This window comes from Adiantum capillus-veneris, chromosome 9 (genome assembly GCF_014529385.1).
Source record: "Adiantum capillus-veneris isolate H3 chromosome 9, ASM1452938v2, whole genome shotgun sequence".
Taxonomy (NCBI): domain Eukaryota; kingdom Viridiplantae; phylum Streptophyta; class Polypodiopsida; order Polypodiales; family Pteridaceae; genus Adiantum; species Adiantum capillus-veneris.
In genome coordinates, this window is record NC_140939.1 from 55,849,192 (window position 1) to 55,863,842 (window position 14,651).

Sequence of the window (14,651 nt, forward strand, 5' to 3'; positions counted from 1 at the left end):
ATCTTTACATGTTTTTATGCATCTATTCATGTTCAAAAATTGATTTGAAGCAAATTGGACCAAATTTGTCAGCATTTCAAATTGAAGGACATTTCAGAGAAAATCTGCCAAATTTGCTAACTTTGACACTTTATTCACTCAACAGGAGCCATGCAAGCCGTAGAGAGGGCCAAGAAGAAGCTCTCGCAAAAGGAGAAGCTGCAAGAGCTACCACCATACCAACTGGATCCCAGTTCAGTCAAGACTGCCAAAGCGACCTACCTGTCAAAGGAACATCTTGAAGAGCATAACACCACAGTGTTCACAGGTAGATTCAAGAGCAAAGAAGGACATCAAGTAGAACTGCAACTTCTACCAAAAGAAGTTTATGATGTCACCACAAAGCTCGAGACCAAAGAAGCCAACAAAAGGCTTAGACTCAGAGAGTTTTATGAACAAGAGCCATGTGGAGTGGACTTCCAAAAAGCTTATGAGCTCTTGTCCACAATCAAAGAAGATGGAACCGCTCAAATCTCTGACCAGCAAGGGAACAAACTTGAAGTGGTGATTAAAATTATTGAAAAAAATGTATCAGGAAGCAGAAGCTTTAAAGCTGAAAGAAGCCCAAGAAGCGGAACGAAAAGCTAAAGAGGCAGCAGAGCAGCAAAAGCAAGCAGAGGAAGCAACTGCCCATGGAGAAGCACAGCATGATCAAAGTGATACGTCTCCCCAACCTTCTTCACCTACTTCAGAACAGCATGATCACCCCATGCCAAGCCCACCACCATCCCCTCAAGCCACAGAAACTGAACCCACGAAGGAGACAGAGCCTGTACAAAGAGAAGCAGCTGAATCTACACAACAGGCATCTACCACACAAGAGCAACACAAAGAGAAGGAGCAAGAGCCAGAAAGGGCAGTGAGTCCTAAACAAGAGGACACCACAAAGTTTGAGCAAACAAAAGAACAAGAGTTCCAAGAAACACCTTCTACCTCTACACAACAGGAAAAGGCCAAGGCATCCACGAAGCCTCAGGATGACACAACAGAAGAAGACCAGCCACAGCCTCAAGGGCATAAACAACCAATCAGCATGACTCAGCCAAAAGAGACACAAGAGATTGCAAAAACATCAAGGCAGCTAGCACGAAATGAAGATTGGCAATCAAACGATGAAGTTATCCTGCAAGTCAACGAGTATGCCAAACAAATGCAGGACATGACGGAAAGACTCCGAACAGCCGCACTTAGCCGAAGCACAAAGGCTAAGAATTAGATATGGTGATTGACGCACTCCAAGGGGAGTTAGACGATAGATTAAATGTCATCACCGATCTACAAAGGCAAGTGCAAAAATTGAAAGCTGAAGCTGAACAACATCAGCTAGAAACGGATAAACAGCAGAAAGAGATGGAGGAGCTCGATGATCTACTCACGAAGTTGTCAGATGCTTGCAAAACAAAAGATGAACAAATGACAAAAGTTACCAACCAACTTCTAACTACAACACTGTCAGTTCAGAAGATGCAAGTACATTTAGATGTAGTGAATGCCTCCCTGCAATACTCAGAGCAGAGAATAAATGATCAGGCAATTTTCTAGAGGCAAATAAGAGAAAATCCTGCAGTGGCCTCGATCAAAGGAACAGAAGAGGTCTACAAAGCATTAGAGAAAAAGAACAAAGATCTCGAGCTGGAGCTAACACTAGAGTAGTCTCAGTGCACAGACCTCGCTTTCATGCGGGTGCAAAGAGAAGACGAGCTGGTAGAAATAGCTGAGCTTAAAAGAGTCAACCAGCTATTGAGAGATGAATGGCCAAAAACACAAGAATGGAGCTAGGTGGCGAGGAGGATTTCAAGTACAAATAACAGAAACGGATACCATGGTCCAGTTGTCAAAGGTTGAGGAAGATGCACTGAAGAAAAAGATTACACAAGAGGTAGATGAGCAGTGGAAAGCGGCAATGGATTGGGAGTTGAGATTTCTTCACTCCGTCAATGTTACACAAGTCACTCCCAATCAAATCAATATGCAATGGCACTAGCAATCCCTACCCTATCCTTTGATAAAGGTGGAGTTGCTCCAAGTCAAAGAGAGGCTCTACAAAGACATGCAGGTAGAAGGCACAGATCAAGACCACCAAAGTGGAGGCTGAGCTGATTGAACAAGAATCCAAGGTATTTGATTCTATTCACAAGAGCAGTTGCGGCCCTACAAAAGGATCCTACTTTATGTCATGTATCGAGAGTAAGGACCTGGCAAGCACATGAGGCATTAACAAAGAAGCAGCCAACTTGGCTGAACTACCCAAGATTGCCTGCTCCAGAGAAGGGATCGCCGACAGAAGAGTACATGGTAAAAACGCTAACGGGTGCAATGTCTTCTTCAAAAGTCTACCGGATCTATCATGTGCGATGCTATATAAAATCTACCAAATGCTGCTCACCTGCATCAAAGTTTTCCATGAGCCAGAGCAAGCAGGCACCCCGTGGATGTCATTCATCGAAGGTAGTAAAGGTTTATGCTATGATCTCAGTGGCCAACCTTCTGAAGAAGTCCTCTATGGCTTCTACGCCACATGTATGTTCTTACCTTCTCACAATATGATGGCGTTTGAGGAAGCATTCTACACAGGGTTCTTCACTTGGCGAACGAAGATATTTGGGCCAGTGATCAGCAACCTAACATCAAGATTTATAGGCTACTCAATAGTGGAGCTGAAAAATAGAGTCACTATGCAGTTCTTGCAGGTGCTAGAGAAAGAGAGGAAGATCAGATACGAAAAGGCCCTAAATACACTTTAAGACTGCCTCGCCAGCCGTCAAACCCGAAGACTACTTCAGTCCATAAAGCTGTTTCAAGGGACGACACAAGCGAGGAGGGGGAATGTTAGCAGCAAGCTAACACAGATGCCATTTTTCGAAGCTCTTGTTGTAAAAACACTTATTATTTTGATAAAACGGGAATATTGTAACTCTTATTTTTTGGATAAACCTTGTAATCGATGAGCGAGGGCTAAAAGCTTCCAGATCGTATCAACCTATCATTACCTATCTTTAGTTAGAGCTCCCAAATTATTAGTTTTGACCACCAAAAACATTGGCTAAGGTATAAAAGCCATTTTTTGTAAGTTATTATTAAGCTTTGGATAATGAAATACATAGTGTGAGCTAACGGTGCTCACTTCTCTTCTTCTCGCGCTTCCTACTCCCTCTCTGGTTGTCACATTGCAGTCGCGTTTGTTGCATTGCAATTACAGGTAAGAGCTCTACACATTGATGTAAACACTTCATGATATTTCGTAGCTTTTGGCGTCACCGCGACCCACGGCCTAATTTCATTATAAGCAGGAATTTACACTTCAAAATAAAAAACTAAGCATAGGCGGGATATTGGGGCATCATTGCTAAGCATTTAGATGCATTTTGGGTCGAAAACGACTAGGTCAAAAATCCACTACTGTTAATAATTGTGATTTTGGCACTTGACCTAAAGTGAGATTTGAGACCATAAGCATGTGTTCTTAGGTCTTATAAACATGTCCTAGAAGTTTTGTTAGGTTTGATGTCATTTGATGCTGTAACGGATGTGATTTGTTTGTCGATGAGCGATTGGCTTTTGGTGATTTCAGTCACTTGAGTGTAGCTTGAGTTAGATTCGAGTTGTTTGTTGTTTCCCGAGAAATTGACAACCTCTTATAGCCTCTATGCACTAGTTGAGTTAGCTTTGTTCCACGGATTGACAATTAAATCGTGGTTCTCGCTAAATGTGTAATAAGATAGGATAGTGAGGTTAGACACACGTTCCACAACAAAGCCATGACAAGCCAAATAGGATATATTTATGTGTCACTTAGTAGTAGCATTACAAAGTCACCCTATTGCACATCAATCATGGGGTCAAATTCTTCCCTAGGTCTATCTTGTTGACGTCCACAAAAATGATCATTCAACTCTTCCAAGCCTAAGAACCTTTCTTTCCCTTGTCGGCAATTCATCACACTGCTTTATAATTGATGATATTCTTGATTTTTTGGCCAAAACTTTTCATTAAAAAATCCTTTTGATTTGATTTTGTTTCCAATCTCTTGGATCACCTTACTCCAGTAATCTATCATAGCTCTTTAGTACCTTGGTACACTTGTACCACCTCCTAAATTCTGTCAAAACCTTATGTAATCCTTTAGTCTTAGAATCACTTCCTCATGGGCCTTAACATATTGCACCATTGGTACCAAAGGAGGATTTCCTTGTGGTAACAGTGGATTCCCTTCACTATTTCCAAAGACAAATACTTCTACTCCAGTTTGAAGAGAACCTAAATTGAAGTGGTTTGGAGTGACCAACAAGTATGTCTTGTCCATCACAATATTTCTTGAAATCAAGAAGCTTAGTGAGAAAGAATAGAGTTGGAGCTGAAGATGAGCTAGTTCTCAATGTATCCATCAAATGTGGCAAAGTATAAGTTTGTGTAACTCTCAACTTATCTAAAAAGCATCTAAACATAGCATATATGTCCTCATGTGTATGTCCAACCATTAAAAGTCCTAGCTAGATGGTTTTGAAAAACCCCCTTGCAACAAGCAATGACAAATAAGAAAATAAATGTTGGTTTTTATTCTCCCCAGCACAATTATCCACTTGTAGCAATAAGTCCTCTAGCAACTTGCAAATGCTGACCGCAAATCATCTTCTACAATTTCAAGTGATTGAACAATAGGCTCTTTGTCATCACTCATGTTGTGGTAGTCTAAAGCATCCCTTGTGTTGAAAGCATCTATAGTGAAGCATTGCTCCCTTCTACAATTTCAAGTGATTGAACAATAGGCTCTTTGTCGTCACTCATGTTGTGGTAGCCTAAAGCATCCTTTGTGTTCAAAGCATCTAGTAGTGAAACATTGCTCCTCAAAAGCCCATTTGTTACCAGATCACCAAGTGGACGCTTATCCATCCTTTCTAAGTTGTGTAAACAATTAGAAATTAAGCCAACTATAAGGTTTGTATCATCTGGCCACATACCATTCAAAACGAAGTGCCCATAATGGCCTTCCCCATGTCCATGAGTGATCATGCCAATTAGTGCCACCTGTAAATTGTAACTTGAATCCACACCCTTGGGAACAATACATAGTCTTGGAATCAGTGTCTTCTTTTGATCCATCTTATCACCATGAATTAGGCTTACATATTTATTTGGTTGAGTTTTTGAAAATGTGTGCCATGCATAATATATGTTCTTGCAACTCTTCCGTCATGCCATGTGAGCTTCTCTCTCCCTCAAGAGGAGAGCTCTTTCTTCAAGGTTAGGTTTAGCTTCCAATCTTGCTTTGATTGGGCTACAAATATTGCACTTAGGGAACTCGCTTGTCTTTGTTAAGTTGACATGCGGGTACTCTTTGTTCCAAATTCTACAAAAGAAGATTGGGAAACTTTCTTCTCATACCCCATTTGTTCAAGTGTTGTGTTGATTTCACTTAATATCCACTTGTTTGTATGTTGATGGAATTACCAGTTGAGTCTCCCTTGAGCCATCCAACATTGTTCTACTTCTATGTGGCATCTTCTCATAGTTTTTATCCACAAATTCTTGAGCAATGCTCTTGCTAAGCTAGTATGTTGAAGTCCTCTTCTCAATGTACATGTGTTTCCTTGCACATATTGATGCACACCATTCTCAAAGGTTTTCTTGTAGCGGTAAAAAAAGTCTTTAGTATTCCATGTAGCTCATACCATGCCCTACAACAAACAATAGTCCCATTTATCTTGAACTGGTACCGCACCTTCTTATCTATTTGATAGCATATTGAGAGAACATCATAAGCATAATTTGTTCATGTCTTTTGAGATTCTCTCCAAAATTCTTTTTGTAACCTCAACATCATATCCTGATCTGCATAGTGACAACATTTATGTGCACAACAATCAATACATGAAACCTTTTGAATCGACTCAACTGATATATAGAACCTGGAAGCTGGTGTTGCTTTTTCTTTTTGCATCCTATTGATGAAATTTTATCGTCTCTTCCTTGAACATTGAGTTGCATTACCCTCATGACTTATTTGAGCATTGTCTTCATTGGAAAATACATCTTCACATTGAGTATGCATTCCATGAATGGGAACAAAGCATTGCAATGGGATCCCATCCAACATTGTTGTCTGTTTGATAGGCCATTTCACTAATGTAATGCTACCCGCTTCAACCAAATTCTCATTGCTTGCATTTGCTCTTTCAATGGCCACACCCATACAATTAAGACCAAGTTCCTAGAAGTTGACGTAACCATCTGAAAATACACATAAAATGGTTCCCTCATTGACAATGTGCATCATTGTCGACCCTCTGATTTTTCCAAGATTCACGTATCGATGTTTCAAACTTTGGGCTCGTTATTAGTACTGCATTTGTAGCTTGTGCATCCACATTATCCTCTTGCTCATCACCATTGTAGCTTGTTATTGATATTGCATTTGTAGCTTGTGCATCCGCCTGATCTCTTCCTCATCACCATTGTAGCTTTGCATTGGTCCAAGTAAGTTGTCATTTACTATGGTAAATTGTATTTAAACCTTTGTCCATCGAATGGCACAACTCCAAAGTGAGCCTTGGAGGGAAGTAGTATCTATTGTAGGAAAAGGAAGGACCACATCCTTCAAGCATTTCTCCACTAGTTTGGATACATTTCCTTGGCCTATCTTTATACCACCACAAGTGGAATCTTCATCGGTTCTACACACACAACCAACACCAACAATTTCATTGTCAAATATCATGTGCACTTTCTCCCCAGATTGAAAGTCCATCCTACAAACAAAAAAGAGTAAATTGTTAAATGAAAAATCAAGTAGAAATTATGTCAAAATTACATACAACTTAATGTTTAAAAAGTCAAACCTAAAATCACAATGTACATATTAAACTGGACTATAGGTTACACAAGTTTTGGAGATTTCAACCGAATAATCCATGATACTTTAGGTTGGAGAAGTGGTGGTTGGGAAAATAATCCATGGTACTTATGGCTCGGCATATAATGGAGCTTGAGAGCAATGAATCATTGATATTAAAGACAGCATATTGGAGATATGATGGCCATACAATGTACCTATCTCTATTTGTATTCTTCAATATAGATTAGTTTGGACAAGTGGTGGACCTTATGGCTCTTTATGCTTTAATGGAGCATAGCTTGTACAAGTAATGGATGACAGATGTTATGACCCTCTATGCTTCAAAGGCATATCTTGGAGAATTGGTAGACCTTGTGGCTCTTTATGCTTAAATGGAGCTCAACTTGGATACACCCACCTACCAATACTTGGTTAGAATGTCCAAGTGGTGGATCTTGTATGCACTCACCTCCCAAGAATGGGTGAGTGGTGGATGTTGGATGCAGCCACCTTCAAGACTTGTTGAGAATGGCCAAGTGGTGGATATTTGGTTTACCTATCCCACACACTTTGTCTAAAATTCAAAGTGGTGGATCTAGGAGACATACCATTACATCCACCTTTCAAGACTTGGTTAGGCCAAGTCATGAACCTATGGTCTACCTATCCTACATATTTTGTTTAAAATTGAAAGGTGTTGAATGTAGGAGAAACCAACCATTGTATCCACCTTGCAAGATCTGGTTAGAATGGCCAAGTGGTGGATCTTGGATGCAACCACCTTCAAGAATTGGCTAGAATGGCGAGGTGGTGGATCTAAAGTCTACCTTTCTCACACACTTTGTTTAAAATTGGAAATTGGAGTATTTAGGAGACACAACCATTGCATCAACCTTCCAAAACTTGGCTAGAATGGCCAAGTGTTGGATCTTGGATGCACTCACCTTCCAGGACTTGGTTAGAATGTTATAGTGGAGAATCTAAGGTCTACCTATTTTACACACTTTATTTGAAATTTCAAGGTGGTGGATCTAGAAGACACCAACAATTGCATCCACACATCTCAAGCCTTGGTTATAATGGTCAAGTGGTGGATCTTTGATGCATCTACTTTCCAAATCTTAATCAGAATGGCCAAGTGGTGGATGTAGGGTTTACTCATACCACAAACTTAGTTTAAAATTACAAGTGTTAGCATGGTCAAGTGTTGAATGCACCTAACTTTAAGAATGGTTAGAATGACCAAGTGGTGGATCATGGATGCACCCACCTATCAATATTTGGTTAGAATGGCCAAGTGGTGGATCTACGGTCTACCTTTTCTACAAACACTTTTTATAATTGATAGATGGTGGGCGTAGGAGAAACCAACCATTGCATCCACCTTGAAAAACTTGGTTAGAATGGCCAAGTGGTGGATCTTAATTTCACCCACCTTCAAGACTTGATTAAAATGGCCAGGTGGTGATCTAAGGTCTACATATTGCACACACTTTGTTTAAAATGGGAAGTTGGTGGATTCATGAGATACCAACCATTGCATCCACCTTCCAAAACCTGGTTAGAATGGGTCAAGTGTTGGATCTTGGATGCACCCACCTTCCAAGACATGGCTAGAATGGCCAAGTAGTGAATCTACGATCTACCTATCTTACACACTTTATTTGGAAATTCAATGTGATGGATCTAGGATACACCAACAATTGTATCCACCTTTCAAGACTTGCTTAGAATGGCCAAGTGGTGGATCTTTGATGCACCCACGTTTCAAGGCTTGGTTAGAATGGCCAAGAGGTGGATCTAAGATGCATAAGATTTTGAAAACGTATTTCAAATGGCTAATTATAAAGAAAATAAGATGCACTACCTTGAAAGACTTGTTTTAAATAACTTATGGGATCTAAGATACACCTACTTTGGCTAGCAGATGTCTACATTAGACAAATGATTGATTTTAGAATTTAAAAGTTTTGAAGAGTGTATATAAAATTTTGTGTATTAATTAAGTTTTTATATGCTTTCAAAAAATTATTACATTCAACGTGTCATTATGGCTTCTAGCTAGTTATTTGTTATTTCTTTGATTTGAAGAAAACATGGTTTTAAAAAAGGAAATCTATGACGATTCCTATTAATGTTGACTTTGCAAGTGATGATAAGAGAAAATGGTACTTATATGTTTATGGAGTGCAAGGTGTACAATTTCATTAATTGCATGTCTTTGTGGCTAGTGATGAAGATGACTATAGATTTTATGATCTAGGACAGGTAGTCTTTGCAAGTGTTTCAACAATTGAAGGATATCTTGACATTGAATACATTAACATTGGGATACCTCGAAATTCACAGTACCAACTATTGGCAAATTCCTATGTTGTTGAAAAAATGGTCAAAGACAAGAAAGAGACAATGTTTTCACGAGATTGATGAAGATTTATTTGATATCACTACATAGTACAGATAGGCTACAAGATGCAATTATCATTGCTTTAAAGGGCAAGCAAGTGAAGGATAAGAAGTCAACCAAGAAGACCACAACCAAAAAGGCAAGGGGTGTTACAACAACGGGTGTTGTAGATGTAGATAAAGCCATTTTGAGATCAGAGGACACAAGCAGTCAACCCTTATTAAGGTTTGTGGAGCCTGAACGCTTAGAGAACGAAGTCTAAAAAGCAAAGAAGCGTGCTAAGGAGGCATGGAAAAATATTCTGCATATTTTCCTGTCAAGTATAAGGAGTACGAGATTCCCGTCACTAATTTTTTTCTTGCTCCTGATTGATGTAATTGTCATCAATTAAATCCTCATCAAGTACAAAATTGTATGCTCTTCGTTGGAGCAAGTGCAAATTGGCCTTCATCATGTGCTTATCTAATTCCTATAAAGAATTATGGCTAAAAGTCTGGAGTTCCAATGACACGTACTGAGGTAGAAGAAGAAAGAATTGTTGAATACAAGTTTTGGATCATTGACGGCCAACACTCAATTTATGCAGTCAAAATGTTAAGATTTCAAGAAATGAAAAAGGATGGTGGCTCCCACGATCTAATACAAGTTTATGAGAAAAGAAAGGCCTAGATTGTTGTAGATACATCCCCACATGTTGCAACATCCATATCAGCTATAGCAAATGAGGAGGCCAAAGTGCTATATGTTAAGCAACTTTACATTGACATTCTCAAGCATCTTCACAATAACGGGATATTTCAAAAACATCCATCATATCCAAAACATCAAAGAAAAGGAAGGCGGAGAATCTTGCAAACCTTGGGATGTAAGTTTTTTGTACTTCTCTCTCATGGGTGTATAATGAAAGAACATCTCAAATTCGTATATTTTATTTGTTTTTGGTTTTGCAAGCATTTCTCAAAATGGCAAGGATTTTTTATGGTGCATCATTCATCACCAAACAAGCTCATATGGTCACTTACTTTAATCTTATTTATGATCAATGGTTGAAGATCATAGAGCAATTAGAGAGAGAGAGAGAATAAGAAACCAAGGGCGACAATTTTTAGATATTTGTGTGGTCTAGACGAAGATGAAGTAGAGAAGATTCAAACAGAGATTAGAGACTAGAATGATTGTTCTATCTAAGGGTGCAAGACACATCAAATGTAATAGACATGCCTGAGCATATCAAGAAACTGAAACAAGATCAAATTATTCAAGATCAGTTGCTTGAGCAATTCAATGTGCTCAATGAGGAGAATCCATGTGAAAATTGAGAGGAGCTTTCTACCACATACAACATTGATGATGTTTACTCCCATTTCTTGACACTCTGTGATACTTGGCTAACATCACAAATAAAATGTGGTACAAAGAAGTTTGATTTTCCAGAAGAGGCAAGAAAGTATATCCAATGGACGATCAACATTATAGATATTTTATGGTCTACATATATCATCAGTCTTCAAAAGGAGGATCTTACTTAGAGCGCCATCTAAACATTCCTATCCCTATAGGATTGTGTATCTTGGACAACACACGTGCTTTGGAGAGCAACCTACAATGGTCAAATAATAAGGACTATGTGCAATTACAATGTGCTTTGCAAAGTATGACAAACATTATCAAAATACAATGTGTTGGGGCATTGCACTATGTGAAGCATTTGGAATTTACGAATGCTATAGAATTCTTCACCACACTTGTGTTCTTGAGCAAGGGAGATGCCTTTGAGGGACCTATGAGTTCTTCAAATTCAGGGACACAATCCACAATACTAGATGTACGACACCTTGATTTAGATTATGGAAGTGTGAGTCAATTGTCAGATGTCAAGTTTCCACAAGTCAAGAAGGAGCTTACAATCAAGCAATACATTCAAAAGTATTGCAAACAAGATTTCAAGATTCTTGGCATGTTCGATGATGGCTACATAGCAAAGTTGGGACTCAAGAAAAAAAGGAAAGTAATATCCCTCATAAAGAACACTGAAGACCAAAGAAAGCTTAAAACAAGGATTTTGAGCTTTGCAAATCAGCATGATGATGGTTAGTGACATAGAAGATGGAAATCTGGCAGGATATATAAATAGTGCTCATGGTTTTAGTATGAGCCCAAATGTATGTTATACTTTTGATCCTAATTTTCCACCATGGCATAAATCCACCACAAGTCAAATTAGTTTGGATAAATGTGGCTATGTTTGTGTTGAAACCTTACACCACATAGAACGTGGTGAAGAGCTTCTTGCAAAAAATGAGTTTACATGGCATTACTTGAATCTTATGTGAAAGTTATTGATAATCTACTTGAACTCAACTCATTATTGAGTAGATATCATGATAGACACTGTAAATTGTGATGGTCTTACCATGTTATGCAATGAACATTTAATTTCATACAGAAATATGTTTCTAGATTGATATCCATTGAATTTCATAATATGTTTTGATGCTCTATTTCAAAGTTTATGTATCAAGATGGACATAATCTATACAAGCATTTGTATCTCATTGTACAGATTTTATCATCGCATATACTTATGCATTAGTAATTTATGCAATAGTTCAATTTGAATGCATTCTTTATTCTATACCATGTTAAGAATAGCGAGATAGTGGAATTTGGATGCACCAAACCCTGTAAAACTTGTTTAGAATAGCTAAATGCTAAGTAAAGGATGCACTTTCCCATCCATACCTTGCTTAAAGTGTCTTGATGGTGGATTGAAAATTTTCTTGCTCTTCTCAAGAACTTTTTTTAATTGGACACGTGGTGGATCTAGGATGCACCCATCCTTACACAATCTTCTTAGAATGGCAAAGTACTGGTTTATTGAATGCACCACACACCCTTCCACAAATTGTTTGGAATGTTTGGTTTAAAATGCTTCCGCATTCTAAGACTTTTTTAGAATAGCCAAATGGTAGTTGTAAGTTTTCCTCATTTGTATTCTACTTACTTAGAAGAGCCAAGTTATGGGTATAAATTGCACCTCCCATTCTAGTAGCTATTTAAAATGGCCAAACAGTGAATCTTAGATGCACGTTGCCTTTAAAAACATGTTTAAAATCGTAAATTCATGGTATATATATCATCTTACCTTCCAAAACTTGTTAAGAATTGCCAGTTGGTGGATCTAGGACGCACAAAAGCTTTTGAATAGAATATTTGAAATGGATCCCTCCACTAGTATGGATACATTTCCTTGACCTATGTTTATACCACAACAAGTGGAATCTTCATTGGTTCTATACACACAACCAACACAAACAATTTCATTGTCAAGTATTATATGCACTTTCTCCCCAGATTCAAGTCCATCCTAAAAATGAAAGAAGGCTAGAAAATTTGAAGTTTAAAACCACAATATACATATTACATTGGACTATAAGTTAGACAAACGGTGGAGATTGAGACCAAATAATCCCTGATACTTTAGGTTGAACAAGTTGTGGAGCTTTAGACTAAATAATCCATGATACTTGTGGTTGGGCATATAATGAAGCTTGACAGCAATGAATCATTGATACTAGAGATGATATATTGGAGATAAGATGGAAGCTTGTGGCCATGTAGTGTGTCTATCTCTATTTATATGCTTTCAATGGAGCTTAGCTTGGACAGGTGGCTCTCTATGCTTCAATGGAGCATAGCTTGTAGAATTAGTGGACGTTATGACCCTCTATGCTTCAATGGACCTTATGGATCTCTATGCTTCAATGGAGCATACCTTGTACAAGTAGTGGATGGTATGATCCTCTATGCTTCAATGGATCCTAACTTTGGGTAAGTGGTGAACCTTGTGGCTCTTTATATTTGAATGGAGATTAGCTTGGACAAGTGGTGGACCTAGTGGCTCTCTATACTTGAATAGGACATAGCTTGGACCAGTGATGAACCTTATGGTTCTCTATGTTTCAGTAGAGCATAGATCGATGCATAAGCGATGAGCTTGAATGGAGCATAGCTTGGAAAATTGGTGGACCTTATGGCTCTCTATGCTTCAATAGACCATAGATTGGACCTTGTGGCTCTCTATGGTCAAATGTAGCTTAGCTTGGACAAGTGGTGGACCTTGTGCTCTATATGCTTCAATAGAGTATAGATTGAACAAGTGGTAAACCTTTTGGTCCTCTATGCATGAATGGAGCATATCTTGGATACATGGTGGAGCTTAAGGCTCTCTATGTTTCAATAGAGCTTAGATTGGCGGACCTTGTGTCTCTCTATGCTTGAATAGAGCAGAGCTTGGACAAGTGGTGGACCTCATGACTCTCTATGCTTCAATAAATCATAGATTGGACAAGTGGTGGTGATTGTATGGTTATTTATGCTTGAATGGATCATAGCTTGGAAAAGTGATAGACCTTATGCTTGAATGGAACATAGCTTGGACAAGTGGTAGACCTTATGGTTCTCTATTCTTTGATAGAGCATAGATTTAGTGGTGGACATTGTGGCTCTCTATGCTAGAATGGCCCTTTTCTTGGACAAGTGGAGAACCTTTGTGGCTACCTATGGTGGAATGGAGCATATCTTGGCCAATTGTTGGATCTAATGGCTCTCTATGCTTCAAAAGAGCATAGATTGGGCAAGTGGTGGACCTTATGTTCCTCTATGCTGTAATAGAGCATAGCTTAGACAAGTAGTGGACCTGATGGTTCTTTGTCCTTCAATAGAGCATAGACTATACACGTGGTGGACCTTGTATCTTTCTATGCTTGAATGGGTCTTAGCTTGGACAAGTGGTGAATCTTATGGCTCTCTATCCGTCAATAAATCATAGACTAGACAAGTGGTAGACCTTGTGTCTTTCTATGCTTGAATAGATCTTAGCTTGGACAAGTGGTGGATCTTGTGACTTTCTATGCTTGAATGGAGCATAGATTGGACAAGTGGTGGACCTCATGTTCTTTATTCTTGAATAGAGCATAGATTGGGACCTTATGGTCCTCTATGCTTGAATGGAACCTTAGCTTGAAAAACTGGTGACCCTTATGGCTCTCGATGTTTCAATAGGGCATAGATTGGACAAATAGTGGATCTTATGGTCCTCTATAACTCAATAGAACCTAGCTTGGATAAGTGGAATGAAAAGGTTGTGAATCTGGGATGCAATTTTCCTTTCACACCACCATCTTTAGAATGGTCTTGTGGTGGATCTTGGATGCACCAAACCTTCCTTAATTTGTTTCAAAAGGGCAAGTACTAAATACAGGATGCAATTTCCCTTATCACACATTGCTTAAAGTGGTTTGGTGGTGAATTAATAACTCCCTTACTCTTCAACAAGAACTTGAACTTCAAATCTCCATGTGATGCATCTAA